Raw genomic sequence first — 14064 nt, forward strand, 5'->3', positions numbered from 1 at the left:
CTGCAAGCCAGATAGTGTCCAAAAAAAAATAAAACTGTAGGAAAATAAAAAGAAACGAGCACTGAACGGAGAGCCGGAAATCCGCTGCACCACCTAGGCGCGCCGCCATGTTAGAAGTTGTACCTTCATTTTACATGTTTGACAATATTTCATGCAAATTATTTCTTTGTTATTCAGTGATACAATCATATATGGTACAATGTGGCCTTCACATTTGATAATTCTGTCAAAAATGACTTTATTCTTGACTAACACACAAGCTTTCCACCATGTTTAAGACATATAGGCTCAAAACTGTTTGAGTTCAACAGTTATGACCTTGAGTTTGACATTCCAAGGTCATCCAATATCAAACATTTTGCGACCAACAGAAAGGTGACATATGACTTCACATTAGTGTTTAATAGTGACTATAGGTGGATCTTTAACAAGATGTTTTGATGACATTGAGTAATCCTCATTTATGTTGCTGTTTTTTCTTCTTTATTGTAGTTATCATTGCCTTAGTAATGAATTCAGACTTACTGTTAATGGCACATTTATCAAGATTATTTTTTCCAAAAATGGGACCTGAGGAGCCAAAATCATCATCTTATTATTATTATTATTGATAATATTGAATTTCATGAAAAAAATGCATTCAAATTTTCGGAGTTATTTCCGTTTACTGTTTAGGTAATAATGACCATGGACACGAAGACAGTAAGGACTATGGTGATCTGACATCTGACCCAAGTGACCTTGACCTTCACCCAAATGATTGGTTGACCTTGCCAGGGCAGTGCTTAAATCCACTTAAGGGTGTACTACATTTGGTCTACATCAGGTTCAAAAACAAATTCCTTGACCAAAATGAACCTTGAAGAGCCATTTCTATGTCAACCTTCACTGACACAGTAAGTTTGATAGAAATCAGCAATAGGACCTGTGAAGAGTCGGCCAACAAACAGACAGACATGACCTTGGATCCCTTTATTGATCCCAGAGGGATCAATAAAGTATCTATCTATCTGGACCCAGTGATTTACCTTTGGCAAATTTGAACTTGGGAAATTCCAGAATCTACCTCCATGTACATTACCAGTCAAAAGTTTGGACACATTTTCCCATTCAACTGAAAAAAGTGTGTCCAAACTCTTGACCAGCAGTGTATGCATTCAGATTGGAGTGAAAAATGTTACGTTTTGATATTTAACTCCAGTGACCTTGACTTGGCATATTTATCTCAACTGAGCGACTGTGGAACCCACATCCATGTTTGTGCCAAGTTTGATTCAAATGGAAGTCAAAAACTTAAATTTTGACTTTTGACCCAAAAGATTAATCTTTGGTAAATTTGATCTCATGCAGGTGATTCCACAACCCACCTACACAGATGCACTACGTTCTGGTGGGAACATTTGACCTTTGAGCCCAATGACCTTTGACTTCAATAACTTTCAATCAAAGCAAACCCTATAAGGACAAATCTGAGGTCATGTCAAGATTGCTGAGAACCTGCAAAAGACCCTAGGAAGAGGAGAGGAACACATAAAAGTTTCTCACATATTTCTGCTGCACATCTGTCGCCGTGCCCGAGTAGAAACTCTGATATGAGCTACATCATTTATATTTTAAAATAACTTTTAGGCCATTGTTGTATTTCTATACACTGTGACACATTCTCACCTGAATCTGGACTCTGAATTTACATGTGAAAAAACCCCCAGTGACACGTTGACGTGAATAGCTGCGTGGAAATCAGTTTACTGTATTTAGAACTGACTCATAGGTCGTGCATACATTGTTTGAGCGTTAAAACACAAACTGTGTTTTGACCAATCTGCACACAGTCCTTTGTGTGCGATGATTGACGGGCAGTTTATTTTAAGTCCCAGAAGCAGCACAGACGAAAGTTTCTCTTAGTGTTTTGTTAGATGTAGGAGGCACTGAAAGTGTTGGTGCAGGCAGCGGTGACCTTATTACACAACGATAAGCTCCGTGCAAATAACTACAACTCGGCAACAAAGAAGTGTTTCCTAAATTTGGGTGGTCTTGACTCACGTTTTAAGACAGGGTGATCACATTTTGACCCCAGTAGGTTGTGGCTCCAAAGCAGCCCTGCGCACTGAGTTTGAGACCTGCTGTAATTTCTCTCTCCTCCCATTTCCCCATCTTTTAATTGTGTCTACACAAGGAAATGTAAAATCTGCAACTCAGCTGAAGACACAGATCAGTTCATTATTTCATGATACAAAAGAGTACAATTTTGGTCAGAATTATCAGCAGCCCTGAATTTTAGGTACAGCATTTCAAACGTTCAGAAAACCAAAGACGTAGATTCTCCTGGTCAAGCTTACAACACTGTCCTGATTATAGCAAAAGGTTCTATTGTGTTTATTTGTGAAGACATTTTAAACCTGACCATGAATGGTTTACTCATAACTGCAGGGAATCACTGTTATACATATCTTTTAACTGCAAATTAAGTTTAAAGAAGAAAAGAAAAAGAACCGCATGGATCGAAAGCCTCATTTTCACCAAGCTTCCAGGTCGGTGCGGTACAGTTCAGAATGGTTATGTTGTGTGGGCTGCCAGAAGAGGAGGTACTGCTGGCCCACCACCAGAAGGCGCCCTGCCTGAAGTGCGGGCTTCAGGCACGAGAGGGCGCTGCCGCCTCAGGAACAAGCCGTGGTGACAGCTGTCACCCATCATCCGTGACAGCTGTCACTAATCAACACATCTGGTATAAAAGCAGGAAGACACCTCCACCAAACTGCCGAGATATCATCTTCATCTGGAGGTCATACTCTCAGCCCCTTTTGTGAGATCGATAAATCTATTATTGTGTTTGCAGGAGAACCGGTCGTTTTTGAGGAGGCTGTGCAAGACGGCGCTCCTTTTCAGATGAGACCGCTGCAACGCGCTGAGTGAGAGGTGGAGGTGGCATTCCCACCATTGTTACTGGGTGTTCACACACCCACCCTTTGACTGTCTTTTGCTTTCTGCCAGCAGTACCAGATCCGACACGCCGGGAAGGTGGCCACCTGGGGACTCCGGGACTTGGCGGCTCCAGTATTCCTCGGGTTCAGGTGGCGGTGGAAATCGTGTGGTTCCGGTTTGTTTCCAGACGGGCGTCTCCTATCGTCGAGCCTGCCCACACGACACCTTTCATTAATTGACTGTTGCACATTCTGATTCTGCTGTGTTTGGTTGTGACATTCACACCAGTAAAGTGTTATAATTTGACTCCTTCCATTGTCCGTTCATTTACGCCCCCTGTTGTGGGTCCATGTCACTACACTTTCCCAACAGGTTAAGCATATTGGTTTGTGTTTTTACTGCCTGCAGTGCCCATTGTTTGGTAAGTGGAGCATGATAGACGTTGACATGCATGTCATCGAGAGCACGTAAGCTGTCACGTGGCCCCGCCCTCTCCACATGGAAATGGGCTTTGGTGTATCTGCTTAAGTTTAGTATTGTATTGGCATGTCATCCACATGGAGACTTTTTTGTCTTGGTCAATCATTAATGGGATTTATTTTTTTGTGAGCAGAATGCTGAAGAAACAAACAAAGGATGTACGAGGTCTATTAGAAAAGTATCCGACCTTATTATTTTTTTCAAAAACCATATGGATTTGAATCACGTGTGATTGCGTCAGACAAGCTTGAACCCTCTTGCGCATGCGTGAGTTTTTCCACGCCTGTTGGTTGCATCATTCGCCTGTGAGCAGGCTTTGAGTGAGGAGTGGTCCACCCCCTTGGCGGATTTTCATTGTCAGGAAATGGCGGAATGATTTGGGCTTTTTTTCCATCAGAATTTTTTCAGAAACTGTTAGAGACTGGCAGCTGGAAACCATTCGAAAAATTTATCTGGCTTTCGGTGAAAATTTTACGGGCTTCACAGAGAATAAGGACTGTTAAGGACTAGATAAGGACTACAGCTTTAAGGACAGCTTTAAGGACGGCTTTAAGGACGCTCGGCGCGCCGCGCTCCGTGCCACCATCGAGAGCCACAAACCACCGGATCATTTCTAAACAGATGGCTCTGTGGATCCGAGACCATCGTGTGCACTTTCTCTGGTTATCACAAGAGCTGGACATTAGCCATTTTCCGGCAGATTTCACTTTTAACAAGAGATTTTGTCATGGAAAGCCGAGCGGAGGCTTCGCGCGTCACGACCCATTTGCTGATGGAGCGAGACAAAGGAACACCTCCGTTTTGGTCTCACAGGACAGCTTTGAGATGGCGTTCAGACAGCTGTCGGTGGTTTTTCCATCGAATGATTATCCGAGAAATTGTGGATGTGCCTGGACATGCCAGAACATGTCCCGTGAGGCTTCATCACGGCGTTGCTGTGCGCCATGCGGCACCGCCGCGATGCGCGGAATTCCTCCGCACGGCTGTCTCAATGTGCCGAAAAAGTGCTGATGTCCACGTCTTTTCACAATTCCTGTGCTAGTCAGACGACGTCCCGGATAAAACACAGCGTCCAGTTTGGAAATGAACGGCACATGGCGCACAGCAACGTCCTGTGAGACCAAAACGGAGGTGTTCCTTTGTTTCGCTCCATCAACAAATTGGTTGTGACGCGCGAAACCTCCGCTCGGCTTTCCATGACAAAATCTCTTGTTAAAAGTGAAATTTGCCGGAAAATGGCTGATGTCCAGCTCTTGTGATAACCAGAGAAAGTGCACACGACAGTCTCGGATCCACAGAGCCATCCGTTTAGAAATGATCCGGTGGTTTGTGGCTCTCGATGGCGGCACGGAGCACGGCGTGCCGAGCGTCCTTAAAGCCGTCCTTAAAGCTGTAGTAACAGTCCTTATTCTCTGTGAAGCCCGTAAAATTTTCACCGAAAGCCAGATAAATTTTTCGAATGGTTTCCAGCTGCCAGTCTCTAACAGTTTCTGAAAAAATTTTGAAGGAAAAAAAGCCCAAATCATTCCGCCATTTCCTGACAATGAAAATCCGCCGAGGGGGTGGACCACTCCTCACTCAAAGCCTGCTCACAGGCAAATAATGCAACTGACAGGTGTGGAAAAACTCACGCATGCGCACGAGGGTTCAGGGACGCAATCACACGTGATTCAAATCCATATGGTTTTTGAAAAAAATAATAAGGTCGGATACTTTTCTAATAGACCTTGTATGTTGTGAATGGCAGCATTCACCACAGGTGTGGTGCCAACGCAATGCAATGTGACGTGATTAAATGGAGCACTGTGACGCTCTCAGCTTTTAAAATAAGTGATTTTTTTTTCCTCTTGTTGGCGGGACAAAGCGCTGGCGTCCTCTGGTTCACACTATGAAACACACTCGAAGCAGACAAACACAGAGGGACTTCTTTAAAAATGTGGCGTTTCTTCAGTAATTTCCATGATAAGGAATTAAAGTATTTTCAGATGTTGTGTTCCAAAAAACGGTGTCTTATGTGGGCAACAGTTTTCATCAGGCTGTGATGATGAATCCGGCTGAAATGACACAAGAGGCAAGATTAAGACTTTATATTTACTCAGTGTGTCAATGGTTTTAACACTGTATAAATGGTCACGTGAGGTCTGTTGATATACTGCACCTCTGTATTTATGCAGACCATCCTGAATAAAGATATATTTTAATGTTATTACTATTAGTTGATGCTTTGTAGTGTAGCTTTAGCTTTTTGTTACGTTCCATTATTTTGGTACCCCAAATGAAGGGTGCCAAAGAAGTGGTACAGTACAGATAGGTTATTTTGGTACCCATCCCTAATTCTGAATGGGGAAACACACAAAATAGTGTTCCATACTGTGTCATACTGACCTGGACCACTCAGTGGAAATGAGGCTTAAGTGTGCTGAAAAACCTTGTTTATAGCTTAACTGCAAATTAACTAAAGGTTTTACTGACTACATCTTAAAAATGGCAAGTTAAAATTTTTATAATGGTCACATTTACACAGTTAAGAATCAAGAAGAAAATAACACCCCTTTTTACAGAACCTTAAAATAGTTTAGCATAGTTATTAACATATCTGTGTGTTTTATGTAAAATAAAATCAGTGGTGGCCACAAGTGAGCTAATCAGGTAGCAGCTAATGAGTGAAGCTAACTTTCTTTGTTGTTGTTGCTAACTTTGAAAACCATTAGGGGATCAGTGAGCTTACATTAAATGTAGGTCAGCTAACTTTAAGTCAGATAACTTTATAAAGTAAGTTTTAACTGACAAAAACATTTGTAAAGGCTCAAATCATACATTTGTTCCCATTGGAGTGTATGTGCTAAATCCAACAAGCGAAACGGTACATCACTCAAAGACAACAAGCATCACCTTGAGCAGAAGTTCAATCAAGCAAGCATAAATTCAGTCATTAAATTTTAAATAAAAATTTCCATGTGTTTTGTTTATTATTTTATATAATAATTTCTGTACTTTGAATGGAAACTTCCGTTTAATTTTATTTGTTCATTTAATTTTTTATGTACATCTTGTTTTTGGCATACTTAACCTTTTTGGGAGCCTTTATGTTTATGCTAGCTAGAACATGTTGAGCTTCTTGCTTTTTATGTTTGTCTTTCAAGGTTTTAGAGTCAAGGGGTGGTGGTTAAGAGGTTAAGTGTGCTTGTTTCCAGTGCAGAATTATCTTGCTATCTTGCACCCAAATGCAGTGGGGAGCAAGATTAAGGGCATCTGACGTAAAAATTGTGCCAAATCGACATGTAGGTTCTCCCTCTGATCTGTTGTGGTGACCCCGAGTGAAACAAGGGAGACTTTAAAGGAACTTAAAACCAAATCAAACCAAGTCAAAGCTAAATTCATAGCAATGGTCAGTGGTTATTGTTTGCTCAGTGGTTTATCAGGTTAGTGTTATCACAGTGGATATCCAAGCTAACGTTTGAGTTAGCTCAGCATACAGCTGACTGAGAAACTATCCTTTAATAGTCTCTTCTACTTATTTCAACTGTTCGTGTTAGGGGTCACCACAGCAGATCAGTCGTTTCCATCTCACCCTGTCCTCTGTAACTTCCTGCACGTCCTCCCTCAGCACATCCACGAACCTCCTCTTTGGCCTCCCTCTTCTCCTCCTGCCTGGTTGAGGTGTGTGAGATGGTGTCTTTCAAACCTGGTGTAAAACAGGTTCAGTTTCTCAGCCAGTCTGGGGTTCCCCACAGGGTGAAGGGATGGTCTCCTGTAGTTGGTGGCATGCTGAAGACCTCTCCACACTGTCACAGGATCGTTGGCTGAGCATTGTTTTTTCAACCTATCAGAGTAGCTCCTCTTTGCTACTCTGCTCTCCTTTGTCAATGTGTTTCTGGCCTTCTTGTACAGGAGCCTGTCGCCTCCTCCTTGGCCTGGTGGAGCTGCCTCAGTTTCACAGTAAACAAATGTTTGCTGCTGCTGTATGTGCAGAAAGTTTTGGTCTGCACACACAGATCCTCACAAAAACTGAAGTAAGCTGTCACAGTGTCACAAAGTCCATGAATGTCTGTAGATGCAGCTTCAAAGACACTCCAGTCTGTGCAGTCAAAACAGGCCTGTAGCTCCTGCCTTGATTCATTTGTGCACTTACTTAAGGTGCCCTGACACGTGCACGACTTTGATCTGCGCACTTGCATGCACATTGTCGTGACGATCCCACCCACTGTGTTCACACCTGGACGCCGTGCTTTGTACCACTGGCTGCCACGCATTGTGCACTGGACGCTGCATAAATAAAATTATTATTTTGTAGTGGATTAATCATTTTATGTCTGAGTTAGCTGTTGAAAACGCTAATCGCTTGCAGAATCACAGAGGAGCACTCCAGCTGATGTTTTCTCATGCGCGCACTAAACGGGGTGGAGAAAGCATTTGGAGCCATCTAAAAAGGTAATTATTTGTCATGGCTTGGTAAAACAGTTGCATGTTCTTGCCTTCTTGTGTGCAGCTGTAAAAGTATGTTTATGACAGATTTAACATCTCGTTATAATTGTTCAGACGAGTTGTGCTCTGATGCGGTGCACTAACGCAATCACTCGCTCTGTTCACTTCTTCTTTACAAGACTTGACGAGCTGCACGTAGTGTTGGTGAGTAGATCGCACAACCTTCACTACCACTTCATGTTTGTTGCACAACATTTATGCGTGAAAGATTTTTTGAACATTTCATAATTCTCTTTGCACAATTGCATGTGCTGGCACCCCTCTCACATTCAGTGTACACCCTTTAATGACACGTTTACTCTCCTGCACGGCACAGTGCATGCAAGTGCATGTATCAAAGTTGTGCAAGTGTCAGGAGGCCTTTACAGTCTTCACTACAGTCTTTGCAGGTTTTAATTTCTGCTTGTAGGTAGGAATGAGGTGGATCAGGCAGTAATCAGAGAGTCCCAAAGCTGCACGGGGAGCAGAGCGATAGGTGTCCTTTATTGTGGTGTTGTAATGGTCAAGAATATTTGCGTCCCTGGTGGGACATGTGATGTGCTGTCTGTGTTTGTAGAGTTCGTGGCTGAGATTTGCTCTTAAAATCCCACAGAATGATGTGCAGGGAGTCTGGATATTTCCTCTCCATGTCTGTGATCTGGTCAGAGAGCTGCTGCAGCGCCTCCGTTATGCACGCCTGAGGTAAGATGTAAACACCAACAAGCATAAACGAGGAGAACTCCTTCGGTAAACAGAACAAAGGACAGTTTCTGAAAAAAGTTTCCAGCTGTGGGCTGCGCATCCTCTTCAACACTGTGATATCTGTACACCAACTATAGAAGCATGATCTGCCTCCTCTCATCTTCCCAGAGAGCTCCATTTGGGGCCCACTCACAGGAGCTGGAAGCCAGGTGGGTGCAGAGTGGTGTCAGGGATATGTCCACTGAGCCAGGTTTCAGTGAAACACAATGTGGCGAATCTGCCAAAGTCTGAGTTTTCCTGTTGTGGAGCAGCAATTCATCCCTCTTGTTCGACAGAGAGTGTAGATTCGCGAAGTGAATAGAGGGGAGTGCAGTGTGTAATCCCCTCTGCCTCAGTTTCATGAGGATGCTCACTTGCTTCCCCCTGTAAACTTCATACAGAGCTGCTACTCCTCCAACCAAAACATCTGTAAAACTCCCTGGTTCAGTGAAAACTGTTGAAAAATTTCCAACAGATGACAGTCCAATGTTTATGAGCTCATCTCTGGTGTAAGAGACCAAGAAAAAGAGCAGAGAGCAAAAAAAAAAAAAACCACACAAAGTATGAGAGAGGGCAGTACCAAGGCGGCCATCTGCAGCACCATCTTCAATTGACTAAAGTAGGTATTCATCACAGCCATTTCCATCCTTTTTGCAACCTCAACTACCATCTACCCTTCCAAATTCCTGTCTTTGATACCATATCTACCCATTACTTCTTCATCCCCTCTGTTCCCTTCACCAACATGCCCATTGAAGTCCACTCCTATCACCACTCTTTCATGCCTGGGCACACTCTCCACCACCTCATCTAATACACTCCAGAAATCTTCTTTCTCCTTCATCTCACAACCTACCTGTGGAGCATATGCACTGATGATATTCACCATCACCCCTTAAATTTCCAACTTCAGACTCATCACGCTGTCAGACACTCGCTTAATCTCCAACACACTCTTAATATACTCTTCCTTTAAAATGACCCATCACCATTTCTCTTCCTATCCACACCATGACATGCCTGCTAACGTTAGATTATCGAGCCAGCTGCAGCACTGTCTGTCATAGCTAACAACATAGCCGGTTCAGTTTGTTAACGTTAATAGACACTTTTTACATTTGTTGTTACTGTGGTCCCTCGCTATAACGCGGTTCACCTTTCGCGGCCTTGCTGTTTCGCGGATTTTTTTTAGTCCAATTTTGCATGCTTTTTTTTTTACAGTGCATTGTGTTCTGCGGCCTCATCAAGCAGCCGGTCTCGACACCGCGAAGGGAGAGCATGCGCATTGTGTTCTGCATGTCTGTTTATAAGAATCTTCTCGCCCAGAAGAAAAAAGAGCGCCAACAACTACCCATAACTGTGTTCTACACTCGGAAAAAGACACCTGCAGCGAGGTGTGAGTCAGTGGAAAACGACGTGATAGCGCAGCGGCGCCAGGACGAAGGGGCGCGATCAGAGGAACTGTGAAATACTGGTCAGTCACTATTAATAATTTCTTATGTGTCCAACCTTGTACGTTGATCATTAAAATTAAATTCGTCAGTTCTAAAAGCCATCATAATTATTTATAGGAAAATGTTCTATTTTTATTTCTCAAACAAATGTTTGGGCCTGAAAACAGGTTGGTCTTATTTTTCTACTCAGGTTTGAACTTTGAGAGTGTTTACACACGAGAGAAAAGTGAGAAAATGTTCATGCCTGATTGAGAAAAGTGTATAAAGTGTGTAGTGAGGGGTTTTACAGTTTTAAAACGTCTATAATAATTGTAAAAAATAACGCTGGCCACTTCGCGGATTTCGCCTATTGCGGGCTATTTTTAGAACGTAACTCCCGCGATAAACGAGGGACCACTGTATATGTATTGGTTGTTACGATCGTTATTGTAGGGTGTAGCGAAACTATTGTGCTATATACTCTAGTTATTGGCTTTATTTAGCTTTTTGGTTAGCAAGGCATGCTAGGCTAGTTATAGGATAAATTACGGTAGCTCTTCTGGCTATAGTTAGCCAACTTTCAGGATTTATACTCTTACATGATGTAGATTTTTAATGGTTCTTCAGTTTAAACGGTTCTTTAATAGATATCAATAGATAGTATCTAAGTTTGGGGTTTCCATTAGAAAGCATGTAGAGTACAGAAGTTGTCTTTCTATAGTAACTATCCATAACTTAGCTAGCAGGGTGAACTTTAGATAGGAACCCAATACATATTATATCATAGCTTTTGTTTCTATAATAACATAACCAGCTTTATATCTTAGCCTATTAGCCATAACTTTGTTTTACAACATGTCTACAGACTAGGTAGATGTTTATTTCAATCTTTTTCTGTAGAAACATTTAGGTTTCAGGTACTAACTCCTATAATATTATGTAGTTATGATATTTTTTGTATTTGTTGTTTACTGCCCTGTTTGAGTAGGGAGAGTTCCCGTGGGATTAAAAAGCTTTTAAACCTACCATCCCTGGTTCTCAAGACCAGGCACCTAGGTGGCTCTGTCCCTTCTTCTTTCTTCCTCTTACTTTTCTCTTTCTCTCTTTTTTAATATTTAAGAGTACTAGAGTTCTACCTTAGATTTGGAATGTATAATAGAAGGTATACCTTACTGAATTTTCATGATGCCACAGCTTCAACCCACCGCCTATGCTCCTGCTCTTACTTCCCTTCTACTTGGTCTCTTGTACATGCAGTATGTCTACCTTTTTCCTTTCCATCATATCAGCCAGCTCTCTCCCTTTACTAGTCATACTGCCAACATTCAAAGTCCTGACTCTCACTTCCACCCTTCTAGTTTTCCTCCTCTCTTGCTGTCTGTGGACATGTACTCCTCCTCCTCTTCTTCTTCTTCACTCGGCTGTAGTCCGATTTTTGCCAGCATCCTGTTGGGCAATGGCACTGGTGGCGGTCATTGTTAACCCAGGCCTCGACCGATCCAGTATGGAAATTCAATTGGTACTCTGCATGTTTTTTTTTTTTTTTTTGTTTTTTTTTGGGGGGGGGGGGGGGGGGGGTTCTTTTATGCCAGATGCCTTTCCTGATGCAACCCTACTCATTTATCCAGGCTTGGGACCGGCACTCGGAGTGTACTGGCTGCACACCCCATGTGGCTGAGTTATCATTTAACTCTGTAAAGTTAAGCAAAACAGAAATGTGAAAATAAGGCTGTGTCCACATGTATGTGGGCATTTTGTAATTCATAGCCTTTTCCATGCGTTTTTGTATTTTGTCCACATGCAAACTGGGGTTCAGGTCACTAAAAATGGAGCTTTTGCAAAAGACCTTCCAAGATGAAGATTTAAAGAAGCTCTATTTCAGTGTTTAAGTGGAGACAAGAAAAATGGGGTTTGACATGGTTGCTTTAGTATGCTTTTGATAGTGCTTGATAATATGTATTTTTATGTAGGACTGAGATTGAATTAAAAAAATGCTTTTTAAAAGGTTTTACAAAGGTGAAAAAAAAAAACTATTTTTCTAAATACATACGTATCAATTTAGCCTCAGTCATTCTTTGGCTTTGCGCACACGGAAATGGTTCCTACAATCATGTTTTCTATTGTTTGACAAATGAAATTCAGTGAATCATTTCCCCGGATTGTTGAAAAGAAACTGCAGTTTGCACATGGCAGAGAGTTTTGCTTCATGTTCTGTATTGCAGCACATAATAAAAGGACATATTAAACTTCCAGCTTGGGGATCAAATTTATGATCTGGAGGGGTCACACTCTCACATCCGCTCTCCTTTGTGTCCTTTAAATAAAAAGGATGACGGGATCGGAGCGACTCCTCTCCTCGGGAGAAGGCACCAAGGGGAGAGTGATGTGGACGAGCAGTTCTCCTTTAAAACAAATATGCAGAGGGGACAGGCTGCTCATTCTCCTCAAAGACAACGCTGCAGTGGGCTTCGTCCTTTGGCTGTGGGTGGAAATGAGCAACTGTGGTGAACCTGGTGCATTGCCATAATTAGCACGCGTCCCGCCATCCAGCTGCAGTGCAGTTTCAGGTATAGAGTCACCTTAAAGGGCAAGTCTATCCGCATAACTTTTCTTGACAGCAGTCGTCTCCCCCCCCCCTGCAATAAGGAGGACATGCAAAAGATTAATAGAGTCAGTCATTGATTCTGCAACTTAGGTGAGTGCCAGAGAACCCACTAGTTTAGTCCAAGTTGGCATCTTTTAAAATCATGACAGACAGGTCTCTGAGGTTGCTTGTGAAGTAGGCATGCAGAGATTAATCAATACGAATCAGCATCTAGACACAAACGTGTGATGCGAGTGCATCGATTCAATTGACGGGTTGAATCGCAATGGATCAGGCGCTGCCTGCTTGCATCGATTTTTTTCCAATGCACATTGAATGCACCACGGACGGAAGCCAGAGAGCACATTTCTACCACAACAAAAATGTTGACATCAATAAGCTTTTTGCTTAATGAATCACTTATCAGCCCTTCAGTTCGGGACACCGGAGCGGCTGTTGTTTTTGAGGGTGTTTATCGGGAAATGATCATTTGTCTACGTTGATTGCAGACTGCAGCAGGTCTGCTTGAAGCACGAAGGAGCGCTTTGACCCGCTGTTCGCTGGTTCTCTGCTTCACTTTCAGTGGCAGGTCAGCAATGTCTTCATTAACCCCTCTCAAAGCCATTTAAAGATGTCAATCATGAGCAGGGTTGTGTAGGATTACTTTGAAAGAATACATGTGGATTACATGTATGTATGTACATACATTTGGATTACTTGTAATTTGATTACTTTTGGATTACATTTCAAAGTAATCCTACCCAACCTTGATCATGAGTCACCTTTGTGTGGATTAAAGTCACAAATTGGGACTCTTGTGGGCAACAAACGAGAATTGTCCTCTGTTCCACACCGGAGTTTTACACGATGTTTCTCTGCCGTGAGCACCAGCCGTGCGTAAACTGAAGTTGTCCATCAGGTAATGGAAATAATAATAATACTGATAATATTATGTTTTGTGGGACTAAGTGCACAGCTCCAAAGAGCTGCACAGATTACAGTTGGAATTAATAATTTCAGAGCGAATCACCATTTTAAATCAAATGACACCACTTTCCAAACATTATAATTAACAATAAACGACAACCGACCAAAGCCTTTTTTTTTCTCCCAAAATGAGACATCCTCTGTTTTTTATTAATTACATCTTGACGTGCAGTGCAGCCGGGTGAGACCTCAGCTCAGAGTCTATGGAGTTACGTTTGTGTCATTAAAATCTGAAAGGAAGTGCTTTCGACAAAAACTACAGATTTTGTCTATTTCTGTTTATGTCCAGAGATCAAGGATCCAGTGACCAATTTCACAGTTATTTACTTTAAGACTCAATAAAATGTTGTTGACATAGAAAACCTGTAAAACATACTTTTAATTCACAGAAAATTCACAAGCGGTATTGATAAGGGAATCGATAAAGAATCGGATCGATAAGCGGAATCGATA

At 42.2% G+C, this 14064-nt stretch overlaps 1 long non-coding RNA gene across 1 annotated transcript; it reads right to left on the minus strand.

The window, feature by feature from the left end:
• Positions 1–7090: 7090 nt before the first annotated feature.
• Positions 7091–13538, minus strand: LOC117519489. Its single transcript, XR_004563303.1, has 3 exons — positions 13528–13538; positions 7396–7400; positions 7091–7307 (listed from the first exon to the last, which is right to left on the minus strand). It is a non-coding gene; the product is annotated as an uncharacterized LOC117519489 (long non-coding RNA).
• Between the last annotated feature and the right edge of the window lie 526 nt (positions 13539–14064).

The sequence above is a fragment of the Thalassophryne amazonica genome, chromosome 10, assembly GCF_902500255.1.
Source record: "Thalassophryne amazonica chromosome 10, fThaAma1.1, whole genome shotgun sequence".
Classification (NCBI taxonomy): Eukaryota; Metazoa; Chordata; class Actinopteri; order Batrachoidiformes; family Batrachoididae; genus Thalassophryne; species Thalassophryne amazonica.